This window comes from Calonectris borealis, chromosome 4, assembly GCF_964195595.1.
Source record: "Calonectris borealis chromosome 4, bCalBor7.hap1.2, whole genome shotgun sequence".
Lineage (NCBI taxonomy): Eukaryota > Metazoa > Chordata > Aves > Procellariiformes > Procellariidae > Calonectris > Calonectris borealis.
The window spans coordinates 48746782-48762019 of NC_134315.1; positions in this window are offsets into that span (position 1 = coordinate 48746782).

Here is a 15238-nt window from a genome sequence, read left to right on the forward strand (position 1 = left end):
CAACAACAAGCTGTGGTAAGAAGTTCTATAATTTTTGGGGAAGTTGCCTATGGAACTACATTAATGAGTTTGCTTTGAACAGGTAAATAATTTAAGCTGATGCTCATTATATTTTATACTGAAGGAGACAGCAAGAAATTGCTTGCTATTTACTGTTTCATGGCCATGTGGGACCTAATAGTCATCTTTGATATCACCCACACTTATGCAATGTGGATGCTTCATGAACAGCATTCTATAGGTGGGGAAGGTATGTGATGCTGCAGCCTTATAAATATAAAATCTTTTCTAACAAAACCAATAGGAATACAATTCTGGGACCTACATTTGTGGATTTAAAGAGCCAGTGCTGGTCTTAGATGGCCGTTTGCTTCCTTGGTTTATACTGACTAGCAATAGAGAACCGTTTGCCTTTTTTCTGAACAGGGACAACAAAGCTGTTGAATGTGTACCAAACAGATGGAAAAATCCTGGCAGCGACTCATGGCTAGCCTGAACTGTAATGAGTAAGTATTCTTATTGTTGCTACTGTTTGTTATGTTTTCCATAATATTTGTGGAGCGAAAACTAGCTGGATGGAGGAGTGAAGTGTAAGGACTGCTGATTTTGAATAACCTGGCACAATTAGAAGAGCTCAACAAGGCTGTAAAGATCCCTTTAACAGTCAGTCAGAATTGCATGCTGCTTTTGTCTAGTTGTTTGCGTAGTTGGCGCGGATTTAGATTCTTCATGACTTGTAAATGCCTGTTATGAATAGGGTAGAGGGGATGTTAGAGCCTGTAAATGTGTATGAATAGGAATGTCATACTCATTAGCTAGTTCACAATTTGAAAACAAAGTTCTATCAAATTGTAATAAACAATGTGCAAATAGCAATACACTTCAGAGCTTATGAACTTGAACATTAATACATTTTTTTAAAAACTTAGTCACATTAAGATGTGTGTGAAATGTTTTCTGACACATCCTGTATTTTTTCCCACAGGCCAGTGTATGTTTCCTTCTAGCTATTTGTCTTATCTGTGGAGGTCCCGTTACACACTTACTAGACCTCCCGCAGCTTTCACCATTCTTCTAATATTTGTCTTGTACTTTCTGCTTTTCTTCAGACATGTTGTGCATTAACCCTTCGTGCTTCTCCTTAGACTCAAGCATGCTTAGCTGTTGCATCATGCCCTCCCAGTGATCGCTGCTATTACACTTAACAAGCATTGGGGATGTAAGCTGCCTTGCTTTTTCTGATTTTCTTTTCCTAATCAAGGTCAATTAGTAGGGGACTCTGACTTTGAAAAAGGCAAATATGCACATTGAACAAAATGTCAAGTGAGGAAAAATAAAACCATTTTGGTGAAAATTTGAAAAGCGTTAGATTTGCTTCAGGGCTGTTCCACAATTCGAGCCATCACAAACATGAAGGCATGCCTGAGAGCCTTCATGAGAGGTGTTTGTGGCAAGAGAAAGAACTCCCATGGTCACTGGAGACACACTGGCACCAGACTACTAAAACAGAAGTAGGTGGAGCATGAGCACCGACTGCTCCCTGTAGTTACGCTATTCATGACTTGAGCGTGGGTTCTTGCCATGGATTCTGTGCAGCATTGTCCAGCCCAGATATACGTGTTTTGAAGTCCTGGCTACCTGAAGGGTTAATGTCCCCTTCCCTCTTCTGAATAAATTCATCATTACTGGGTGCTGCCAGGAATCCTTCCTTGTGATAAGAAAGGGTGTCCTCTCTCACTTGTGGCAGCGGGGATCCAAACATGGCTGGAGGTTTTTTGGTAGCCCGAAATGGTAAGTTTTGGAGAGAAGCACCGGATTATCCTTTGCCTTTCTTCATCTAATAGTGCAACTGAAACAGCTGATGTTGTTTCTTATCCTTGCTGACTGAAGAATTATGTTGCTTGAGGAGGTAATTTACTTTGGAGATAGAAAGCTGGTTTAACTAGTAGGAACTTTAGTCAAAAACTTTACAGTGCAAGCTACGTTTGAGAAATTGTTACAAAAATTACTGCAAAAAATCACAGTCCTAAAGTACAAGCACAAAATGGAATTATTTATCATGCTGCAGATCACGACTGATCCTTCAATGCTGTGCTTTGTATTAGAAAGACATTTTGTGTTATGAACACATGAATATTTCAAGTGTTTCTTGATTTTCTTTTTGTGAAAACTAGATATAATAGAAAAACAATCATATCAACACTGGTCTCCCATGGTTTAGAAACTGTACAGTAAATACTGTAAACAATTAGCAAATCAACATTTTTATTTGTTTTACATGATAATGCCCACCACAAAATGTGCCAGTTTGGGAATGTTGTTCAGAAAAACACTTGTAGGAGGAATCCTGCCAATGATCACTGTATCAACAAACAGCAACAATAACACATATGCTTTTACATAATTAGGATAATTGGCTTTATTTCTTAAAATACAGTTTTGTTCTTATGGATTAATTGACAGGGTAAACATTCATGTTATCTTAAACTACTCAACCCTTGTTAATTTGAATGTATCTTCTCAGTCTTCACCAAATATGTAAACGTCTACCACAACCTCACTGAAGTAGCTGCTAAATTGAGCCTTTGATAATCTTGAAGTATTATTCTTTTCCGCTTCTGCTCTCCTACAGCTCTTCCATTCAGTTTCCTGGTGTACTCCATTGCCTTCCTGCCTCTTTCTAATGCAGCGATCCATTGCTTGGCCTTCTGCTTCTATTTTGCCTCCTGCTTGCTGATGCAGTGATTCACCACCCGGTCTAATCTCTGATTTACAAGTGCGTTAGATAGCCCACAGTCAAGGAGATGAGGCAGTGAAAAGGACAGCCAGGGGAAATTAAATAAACTTGGAATTTATCCATCTTTAGAAAACAGTGCAAAGTCTCTTCATCTCTATCACCCCGAAGAGTTTTTATGGCAATAGTTCCCTCCTTCTATGTGCCCTCCTACCTATTTTTGGGAAAAAAAAAAAAAAAAATAAATACAAGCAAAATAATGAAGTCAATAAACTTATCAGAAAAAGGATACTTCCTAACTTCAAGCAGAAATGGACACTCCAAGAAAGAAGAGAAACTCATTAAGCCCATTAGGAACTTCGCAATTAAGAAGTGATTTTACACAGAAGGTGCCCCCACAGTATGACATTACAAGATCCAAAGAAAGGATAGGTAGAGAGAGGGAGATGCATGGACAGGAGATTTTAAAGCAGAATCAAGACAGCTGGCAGACAGAAGGAAAATATCAAAGCTTTCTGTAAATATATGGGGCCTGATATAGGAATCAGTGCAAATCAGTCTTATTCCCTTGAATTTCGTGGAACTTTATTATTTACAACAGCTTAGTGTGAGCCCATCTGCCCCTTTTGCTGTAATTGGATGGCTAAGAAAAGAATAAGGGGGCTGTTTACTGATAAAATTAAACATGAGCCATATTTTCTAGGAAAAGTCATATGGGACATTATATGTGTCCTTTCCCTGTGTGGCTATATGTCCAACCTTTCTTTGGCCAGCAAGTGGCATGTCAGTCTTTGCAAAAGTGCTTCTGCCAGTGCATGATGTTGTAATGAGATTTTACCACAGGAAAAAGAAAGGCTAATTAGTATCCTTTCAAAATTTCTGGCATGCACACACATACAAATCAATTTTGACAAAACACCCTACAATCTACTTTGGATCAAAACATCTCTGGGCTTTACTAATAAGGCTCTGACTTCAAGAGTACCTGTACCCTATTTTCATTCCTACCACATACTTATGCTTTATTTTTTCATTCTTGTTAAGCATTAGGCTGTGACAAGAAGGTACAGCACCCAACAGAGCTTGGTTTTGTTTCCTTTCAAAATTTATATTTGGAACTTTATTAAGAAGAGGCACTTGGTTTTACTTGTTAGTTTTGTAATTTTGACTGACAACTGGGGTGACTTTATGATCCTCAGCACCCACATGCATATCTCCTGTTACGCATCAGTACGCTTAAGTGATAGAAGTGCACATTAAAAGTCAATCATTTGGAGTTCCTCCCTCTTCTCCATACACAAAATACTACCTTTATCTCCCACAGCGAGATAAAGAGGCTTGATCTTCTCCTGGGCTCTGCATGATCTTCTTTTATCTCCTTAGCTGTGTTCCATATAATGAAAGTGACATCACAGGGTGGCTTTTTGCCTCTTTCCACGTTACTTTCAAATTAATTAATGTCCTAAGTTTAGAATGTTTAGAAGGATTTTAATTTTTACTTGGCAATTTTAGTTTGCATACATCATTTTTATCTTTTTCTTGGGATGTATATTTTTAGATCAGTGACCTTTTGGATGTATGATTCATGCTGATTTAATTTTTTCCAGCTGGTACATTTTCCCTTAAGCTGATACAAATGCGCTGAAACTGATACTTTTGCAGCAATGAAACCAGCCATTACACACCTGTGGTCTCAATTTTTTTATTGGAAATAGATTTTCTCTTCTTTTATTCTCTATATTTTCCCAACAGGTCTGTAATAACCTTTCAGGGGAAAAAAAAAAAAAAGCCCAAGCACCTGTACAATAATGTCACCTGTCACAGATCAGGAGCTATTCCAAATCAGATAACTTAATGCTATTTAATTTATCGTGGAACTATTAAAAGTCAAGCACACCTTCTATTTATTAATGCAAGTAACTAAGCAGATTAAATATTTTGTGCATCCATCAGACTGCAATAAGCTCTGCAAAAATGATTTTGTGATTCCTTGTAATCTATACACGTGGTTCTTAGACCCACTCTCAAGAATATTAACAAGCATGTCCACCAACAGCTAGGTGTTCAAAAAGTAAATGTCATAGCATGTTATTTGTCCACCGAGGAGCAGACCTGAGCTTTTAATGGGGTTTTCACAGAGGCTATATGTAGAGTGTGGGAGCAAAGAGCATTTCCATGCTTACACAACCAGACATGTGTCCTTTCTGCATTCTTACTTTGTCATGAGAAAAAAGTCACCTTACCATCTCCAGCCCTGCCCCCCTCCCTGAAATTCTCCTCTTCCCCTACAAAACCCACACAGACATTTAGACTCACTCGCAACTGGAGAATTTGATTCACCCTTAACCTTTGGAGGAGGGACAGGCTTCACTTCCATACTACTTCTATACTCAGAAATACACCTCTCTACTCCTACATTTTCTGCATAAAAGGGAGAATTATAAATAGTAGCCTGAAACAAATAAAGAAAGAAATAAAGCTGTAACAGGACTCTGAAAATGAAGACCTTGGGAAAAAACCATGGGGCCTCTTGGTTCAAGTACAAAGGCAACATCAAACTTCACAATCATGTTACGTGCAAAATGTCAGGAGAGAAAAGTAGCCGAGAAAGTTTTTAAACTTTGACCCTCATTGCCGTCTTAGTGTAATCTGCAGCAAGCAGCAAAATCCATAAGGAAGCAGCAAGCCAAGGTACCAGTCAAAAAAAGGCATAGATATTGTTGGTATAAACAGATCTTGGAAACTGGCACTTAAATGAGTTTTAAACATTTCTGTTTGCAATTATATTAACAGTATTCTATATACTGGATTTCTTTTTAATGTTCTCTCAAGTGAGTGCAATGTTCTTAATGGTTTTGTGTTTCTCATAAACTGTTGTTGGCTGACATGCTTAGGTTTGTCCGTTACTTATTCTATGCGATCCATAAACCCAATGAGAAGATTAAGGTACAGGCACCCGTTGCAGCCATGACATAAATTGTGTATCTTTTTGGAGGACAACAGTATTAAATAGTTTTACTATAAAGAGTTCCAGATGTTGAGCTCATGGGGCTCATGGGGCTGAGTCTAAATGCACAAAGAAGTGTTGGTATTACTTTCTGTGAAATGCTATTAGGAATGCTTAAAGAGCTGGTTATAAAAGACAGATGGAACTCTAGAACTTAGTGAACTGCAGTAAAACATATCAGCTAATAAAGAAGTGATCTCAATATTAGTATGAAAGACCCAGAACGATTGTTGGTGAAACAGCTAACATGAAAAACTTTCTAATATAACATTTTTAAGACGGTAATACAGACACCAGATACTTTATATTTGCATTGATATTCTCAGTATATATGTATTTTATTAACTGAAAGAACTGATGCTTTGTGAATTATAAGTGAGACTATTTTAATTTCATAAATCCGAATCTCTGCCATAAAATCTAAGCTGGAGACTGAATTCTGCTGAGCTAGATCATTCCAAATTAATTAATCAATAGCCTTGCAATTAATGATTCTAATTAACAGATTAGGCCACAAAGGGATTACTGCCTTATCAGGCACTTACGCGATTGTTTGCTGCACATTGGGGAAAAGGGCTCTGCAGGGTTGCTGCAGATCCCCAGCACGGATGGACAGGAGGAGGTGAAAGAGTTTGAGACTAAGTGCAAGGGAGCATATTCCTCCCAGCAGTCCCTCAGGGGAAGGGTGATAACTCATAGGAGAGGTACAGTCCAGCAGGTGGGCTTTCCTGGAGGAGCTGGAAGGCAGGAATAGTCTTCCCAGGCTGCTCTGAGGCTAGTACAGCAACACATTACTGATTGCTATTGCTTCATTGCAAATTGATTAATAACAGCCTGGATGACTGTGTTGGTAAGTGATAGCCTTTAGCTCTTAGAAAAGAACTTGGGGTCACATGACAAGCTGCTTGCTCACATGAAGTTTCAAAGGTAGTTTCACCAGAATGAAAGAGAGAGCAAAGCTTAGTTGTGCATCTTTAAATCTTTGGTGTTCAGAGTACACAAAATGTTTGCAGGTTTACAGCATGCAAAAAATATATGATAACGGTAGAAGAGTTTCCAGTGGGTGAAAATAAAATATCAGCATTTGTCACTACTGTGATTTAGTGATTTGCTTCTGATCAGGGATTAAAAATGCTCAGTAAGGTCCTCACAGCCATTAGAGCTTCATCTCCCTGCATTCCATGTGAGATGGTTTAGATGCTATTATTATTGGATTAAAGCAAAATACGAAAGGACAGGTCACAACTGAGGAAGAGAAATATGCAATTTCCTACATCTGGAGTAAGTAGAGGAAATTCTGTCTGGAAAGAGAAACATTTTTGTTTCTCATGTTCATATGCAATCTTGCATTGCAGTTCTGTTTGTGGTCACATTAAAATAAAATCCCCTTATAGGAAAAGTTTAAAATAGATTTGAAAAAGAAAGGCGTGGGGTTTTGTGTCCTGAGTTTTCGGTCCTGTCTGGCGTCTCTGCCTTCTGTTTGCAACCACTTTGCTGTTGAAATTCAGCTATGCATTTTTAACATTGAGATATTAAAATTAACTTCCTGAGGTAGCAGAAAATTAATGGGAAATGTGCCTAAATCACATTTAATTTAAGAATTTAATAAATTTAATAATAATTTTAAGGACTAAACTTCCCCTTGTTTTCTGTGAGTGGTCAGCAAGAAGTGTTCCTGCTCTCTTAAACCTTGCATCGTGGCTTCCTTCACTCTTAGTACAAACGGACTTTGTCTAAATAGCAACATTCAAAAGACCGGTGAGGTGTAGCGCAAGAGTCACTCCACAGATCATTAGAAGAAGAATCCACTGAGGGCTATTAAATATAAATAGAAAATCATCACCCATAACTCAGGAACCTTCTGAGCTACACACAGTTATAGGGTGAGAAAACTTTCTGGGGAAATACCACTATATGCTTGCCCTGTTCTTTTGGTGCTATCGGTGACTGAGACAGGATGTTGAAGTAGATGGACCTTTGATAGAATCTCATATTCATACAATTTTATCACCTCAACTGCACTAAATGACATGGACAGTGGTGAAGAGTGTGCAACTAGTGAAATACTAGAATTTACAAGAGTACCGGGATCACAGCTGAAGTCTGTTGTCCCTCACCACACACGAGTCTACTGTAAAGACCAGAACTGAAAAGCAGTCCAAGTTCCAATATTCAGTCTTGCCAGTATAAATAGATTAGAATTAAACAAAACTCATATTGTTAAAGGGATAGAACACTCTAAATCCAGAAAGATAGTTGTTTTGCCTGTAAGGATGTTTTTAAAGACTGATGTGTTTATTACTTCCAAGCCCAGCATGTGTTTCTTGAGGACATTCTGGAGAGAAATGCAGGTTATAAATATACTGCATGGTGATTATCTTGTGTGACAGGTGGACAGAAAGTCAATTACCAAAAATGTTTGCCTTTAAGATTTGAGAAGTGTTTTTTTGTGTGTCTTTCATTAATGGAAGAGCTGTAAAGAGTGTTGAGGGATTTGATTTTTAAAACAAAATACAAGTTAAAAACTTGTCATGAATTTGGAAAGGCAGCAGCATCTAGTCAAATGTCTCTGATTAATTCTACGAAGGCATGACCTCTTCAACCTCCTTTGAAGTTCAGTTCCCAGAAGAAAAGCAAAGCCTTGTGGCAAAATCTTCATAAGAAAAAAATCTTGGGAAGGATATGGCTGGCTGAAAAACCTAAAACCCTGTATGGAAGAACAAGGCAACTATGGAAGGAGTTGTTTGTAAAGGCAAGTGCTCTGTTTGTAGGTTCACATGATCTCAGTAATACACTCTGACATCCTGTGCTGTAGGAGCAGATGCCTAAACTTACCAAAAGGCAGTGAGACAACACATTTCCGGACCTTGCCGATTAGTAAGAAGTGTCTTATTATTTAATACAGGTAGAGTTCCTGTGCATCAGCTGCACCTTGTCTTCCGGAAGGAATTGCAGTTCTGATCCACAGTCCCTATTTAAAACAGAAAACATTGAAGCAGTTATGACTTGCCTAAACATGGTTTCTCTGTGGACGACAGCCAATTACCAGTAATGTGATAGTCAGCAGAGAGGATGTACCTGTCAGTATCTTCCTTTATTACAGGTTATTTGAAAAATTGATGAAAAGATCCCTCTGTTTCATTTTAAGTGCTCATCACTTCTAAAACTTCATTTTCTTAAGAAAGTCTTTGCTAAATCTCACAGGAAAATGACAAAGCCCTGGTCAGCGCTTAGAGATTTCTCCCAGTAACTGGGATCTCTGCTTTCTGGGAATAACTTCGGAAACGCTCTGTTGTCACGGTTAATGGACAAAGGAATGTTTGCTTAGACCCTGGGTATGTTTTTATAGCAGTTGTATAATATTAAGTGGTGCCTTTCATGTGCAGGACCAAGGTTTTACAATTTAGATCCCTTCTTAATCTGATTACCATCTCTAACCTAGAAAACAAAAGTATTATACTTTATTCAAAGACTTCATCCCGGATGCTGGCAGAATGTTTACCTAGGCATTTGCCATACAATTAAGGATAGCAGAATCCACATAATTTACACTTGATTCTCCTCAGCCTATGACAGCATTTATGTCTGCCAAAAACTTGAATCTTAGAAGTGTGTATATTCCACCAGTCCTCCTTAATAAGCTGTACATTTCATCATCGCCTCAGTATAACTTTAGAGACTGCAGGCATCACAAGAACGTTTAGCACATCGTTATATCTTTTCCCACTCCATTAAAAGAAAGGAGAAGGAATCTGGATATCTGAAACCTGGTTTCTAAGTACAAATCTCTACCCTTCAAAAATATATTCTACCATTGCAAATTTGTTTAAGTAAGTGAGAGTTACAAAGTAATAAAGGGTATAAGAGAAAAATTAAATTAAAAGGGATTTACGTACTACATCCGAGTTCAAAACACTTGGATGATTCCCCGTGGAACATGTTATGTTTTTTGTCCCATGTGAAAGGAAGCCAAAGCTAATTATAGAACATAGCACTGGGCAAGCAAATAAATCAAGCTTTGCAGTGCTGAATTCTCACATCTGCAAATTAACAACTATGGGTCTGCTAGTGTAGACTCTTCTGTTACAACAAAACAATACCAAATGTAAGTATAGTTGCTTATCTTAAGATAAGAAGACATAATCCAAAAGGAATTGTCCACTTCACAAGAATTCACAGCCATGGGCTAAATCACCACACATAGAAGTGTGCATTAGAAGGAGAGCATTAGCTCAGTATATAACACTGCAAAAGCCCACTCACAGTATCTGTGTAAAACCTCTGTATACAGCATATACATATTTCAGCACTGGAAATATAAACTCAAACACTGAGGTTGACATGTTATTATATCCTTTATATTATACGTGTAGTATAATGTGCATTCAGTAATCTGTATACATAGGGATCATACAAAAAATAATATATAAATATACACATGATTATGTGTGTGCGTGTATAAGAGAGAGACAGAGAAACAAAGACAGAGGGAAAAACATGCAAATAGTTTTCCAAACAGAAACTTCCCCAGAAGATAATACTAAAATTTCAATGTAACTGAAACTGTGAAAAAAGCCTATACACCCACTCCTGTAGCATAGAAATGGTGCAGCCACCTCCATATGTGCAAGCCAGGTTGATTAGCAGACCGTTTGAACGTCAAATTGAAAGATGGGTTTAAGCAATCGCATCGCCCACTAGCTTGCATGGTTCATCCCCTTGGAAAAATTGGTGTCAAACTAAATTTTTTTCTGTTTGCCAGCAGTAAGCATTTTCAGGCAGAAATGGAAAAACCCTACAACATCAAAAACCATCAAAATCTGAGTGCAGACTGTTTTTGAGGCTAAGTACTGTACTATGCAGTATATATTTTAATGCTGATTTCAGGACTCTGCTGTAAGGCTCATTTTCCCTAATTTAAAAGGCAGGTAATATTTACTTGTTGCTAATTCACTTGGCTGCTTGTAAGAATCATTCATTAATGGCAATATCACACTTTGAACATGTGAAATCCTCTGTAATGTTACCAGCACTGTTATTACAGGGAGGGAAAGGCAGCACCTGAAAATAAAATCAGGGCCGGTTACTTTTTCTCTCCCCACTTTGAAGAACTGGAGCTCACATATAATTTTAACTTTCTCTACTTTGTTCTTTAGCTTAGTTTCTGTCTACTTGGCTATCATCTCTCAAGAGTAAGTAGGGTGGCATCATAACCTTGAGGGATGATTCTCATTACAAGACATTGCAGATTACTCCAGCTTTTTTCAAACTAATGCATTTAGCCCCAAGCCAAAAGAACAAAACACAACCACCCCACCCCGCCACTCGCAATCATACTCAGGCGCTTTACTCAACTGATTCAAAAGTCTAAACACCTTTCTGGGTTTTTTTTTCTACGTGTTGCATTTGACTGCCACACAGAATAGCTTTCTCTAGCCACCTAGCTTCTAGTATAGCAGAAGTCAGCTGCTAAAGACGTATGCGGAGTTATCAACAGGATTTGTACAACACGTAGGGAAGTCTCCGCAGTCCCGATTTCATCAGTCTTTTTATCCGTATTAGGCAAGATTAAAGCTAGCTAAAATAGCTAGCAGAGGAGGTGCTGAGATGTGTAAGGGCACCGTTTGCCTCGGGAGCGCCTTTCTGCGCTCACTTAACAACTTCGCTGTGCTAAATCCAGACCTGGCTAAAGCCATTCATTACACAGCACTAAGCCACAGATAAAAGACAGGAACTCAATACCTGAAGAGCGTGTTCTCACTGAGATAATATAGCAGTAAAGAATTAGAAAAACCCTCAGCATTGCCCAGGCTCTGCCCCTTCACAGATCGTTATAGTCCTGCTGCTAAAACCAATAGTGCGGAATTAGGCCACCACTGAACACTCTAAATATCTCGAATGCATGGATTAGCATATTTGAAAGCAAGCCACTGCCTTTTATTGCACTGAATGCAGTTTGCTTAAGCATGTATAATGGGCATTGTATTGCTGGAGATTTTCCTCTTTTTTTCAATGAGTAGACGCTGACTGGACTGTATGAAAAAGAAGAAAAAACCCAGGAATTTTATAAGGGCTTTCTTTCAGCACCTGGCCACACAAATTAGAACAGGAAGTTAGAAGGAAATAGATTGGTTTTGGTAGATCCCCACTGATTTCCAAGGATCCCTTGGAGAGAAAATGAGAAACAAAAAGTAAGTAGATAGTACTAGAGAAAATCCCATTAGATCTGTAATAGGTACTCTTGTGCAGTAAGCCATCAGCATCTGTCAGTGCTGCTGCTGCTGCTCGGAAGACAATGTGAAGTGAACTGTGCTTCTTATTAGCAGTGCCTGAGTTGCATGGTGTTTCCCTAGATGATTTGGAAATACAGTTGGCATATTTTATTTGAATTATGAGGTAAATAACTGTGTGTTTGGAAAAAAACAAACAGAAGAACAGAAAAAGAGGCAACAATCTTGTCTAAGAAAAACACTGCACAATCCATTTAGCAATTTACTGCAACGCAAATGGGTCTCTCACATCATTAGCAAACAGGGTTTTATGAAACATTTCAACTTTGAAACGTTGCATAAAAAGATCAGCATGTGATCACTACCTCATCTTGATCTGCTTTCCATTATTCTTCTACAGGAAAAAAAATGTTTTGATACAAGACAAAATGCAGTTCCCAGCTGTATTTTGTCATGAAACGGCTTTCATAGCCCACAGCTCTACTGTCAGGAAAAGATTCTCAGCAGCTGGGTAAATACATTCTGCTTTGTTGATGCTGCCTGTTAATTTTGCATCTAAAGCTTGCCAATGTTATAGAACTATAAAGCTTCAGAAAATACCATTGGTGGGAAGTGCAGTTGCTATACTATGGATAATTCACAGGCAACAGATGAAAAGGACCATGCTGGTTCCTCTCATGAAGTATTCCAGGATCTGTTTTCAACACAGAGAGCCCAATGATTAAGTAGGTAGGCAGTCAGGTGCTTAGATAAATATCGTAGCATAAATGTGTGTATATGTATATATGGGCTTACTGCCAGGTTGCAAGTAGTTTTTAAACCACTTGTTTTAAATAATAAGTTTTAATCTCAGGAAAGAGTAGCTTCAGCATCAGCCACTCTCCCCTTAAAAAGGTACAAGTATAGAAACTAAGAAAGAAATTAAAATTGGTGACGAAAGTTCATGTTACAAATGGTCTTCCAGATATGGTTTTTAAATATGATTTTCAAGTATTAACCTCTGTTTGTAATGCTTCAGTGTGTTGGGTTTGTACCCAGAAATGTTTGCACGCACCTCAGATGTTTAGAACATATCTTTATGGCATAAGGTATCGCTGGCAAGAGATACCAGCGTTACTGCTGACTGAATTTTCTTCAGAAATGGAACAGCACAGCATGATCCTACAGTACCGAAGCTAAATAGCTCTCCTTCCCACTTCCCCAAACAGCCTGGGCGGACCTATGTAACTGAAAATGCAATTTACATCAGCTAGTCTGAATCTACGCATGCATGAAAATGTACTTAGAGGAGGCACCATCCCTTTCCTGAAGAGTACAAAGTCAAAAATACTCTGACACAAAGAGCTCAGTTATCCCTTTCTACCCCGCTGTGCTGTCTCCTCCCCACTGCGTCTGACCCAGCTCCCTTCTGCTGGGATGCTGAGACGCTGCTTCTCTCTCCCTTATCGCTTCCCGCACTCCGCAAGAGCCCCTCTTGAGAGAGGTTTGGCACTCAGACCCTCTCCCACTCTCCATGTGTTTCTGGCATGCCCATTAGCTTCCGTTCGGGATTTTCCTCTGACAAAACAGGCTGAAGAGCCCTGGCACAAAGAACCAGTCTTAGGGCAGCTTTTGACAATCCCCTAAACCAATGACTAATCAATTTGAAAAATGGAAAGTAAATGGTAAGAAAGATCACTTGAAGCACAGATTTGGGCTGATGACATTTGCTGTTAAATTGAAGCTAAGTAACCTTAGCAGCTGCAAAATTTCAAACCAGTTACAGAGGCTATAAACTAAGTCACAAGTCGGAAGGAAGGAAACATGGAGAACAAGAAAAGATGAACTGTTAAGCTTCCTTTGCAAATACAGAGTTTCATTTAATGTTCCAGATTACTAACTTGGATTACTTGATTCCCAGTGCTGGGAATCAACACTTTCTCTTAACGAGTCTGAAGGAAATGTTCTTTCCATAGCCCTTATAGAGATGACATAAAAGTACACAACAATATCAATAATAGGGAAAGTCAATATAATCCTTAATCCACGGGAAAATTATCATAAAGTAGCATGGTCGCCATAGGAACTAGACAAAATCTGGAGCTTGTATTTGGCAGGTGTCTCTGGTGTTACTGTTGTAGAGCTCAGCCTGCAGCCCCTGACGTGTTGGCTGGCCTAGAAAGGGGAAAAGGGTAGGTAAATGTCCTCCTTTAAAACGGCTCTCTTTTAAAGGAGCAGTTGAGTACAGTGCATCTGAAGCTAAGGAAACCAGGGATCCAATCTACAAGATATTCAGTGATCTACCCTTCTATTTGCTAAATAGAAAATAAGAAATGCTCAACTAGATGTCATCTATAGTCATCTATATATTTCTTTGAGAGTGGGTCTGATGTTGTAGCTTTCTCTACTATGTTATCATAAATACATACCTTGTCTGTAGTGTATGCAGAAAAGATGCCATTCAACAGCTCCTTTATTAAAAAAAAAAACACAAAAGGCAGCTGTTAGCAAGTGCTTAAACCTTCTATCCGGTACTGAAATACCATGGATGTTCTTCGGATCCTTCTGCTTCTTGTGCAGCGCTGTCTTTGGTGGGTACAAGCTCCCACTTACGATGTTTGAATTTTCTTGACTGGTTAAGGGCATAAGTTGGTGAAAAACAAAGATGTTAGAAATCCTCCAAAGTTACACCACCATAGAATTTTTGCATGCCTTTGGGTCACCAGCACAGCTCCTGAATCTTATCTCTACATACAGAAAATGTAGCGATAATAATAATTCCCTCTCTCAGGAGTGTAGCAGGGAAAACTGATAACTCCCTTGAAGACTAGGAAGTCCTCAGATATTGTAGCAGCAAGGTTCTTATAGGTATACCGATAGGTAAACCAATACATTCAAAAGATATAAAAAAATTATCTTATATGGTCAATTATAAATTCAATAAGATTAAGCAATACAGTCAGCGTGCTCCCAATGGGCCTTAGTTTTGCTACACTTACTCAAGTACAGCAATCATACATCTTTACTTGCTGAAGCTACTTGCACCGTGAAGTTCTGTCTTCATTAGGATAACGGTAGCAAAATCAGACCTGGCAGCTCTATTTTCGTTTAAATCTTCCTGCCCTAGTGTAACTAGAATAGCACTGAAAATTAAAAGGAGACAAGGGAGGAATATAGACGTAAAGAGCAGGAGCAGACATTATTATTGTCAGTGAGAATTAGCCAGTCAATCTTTCTGACCACAGAGCAATTTAATTTCGCCTTTTGCTGCATCCATTTTCTCTCATT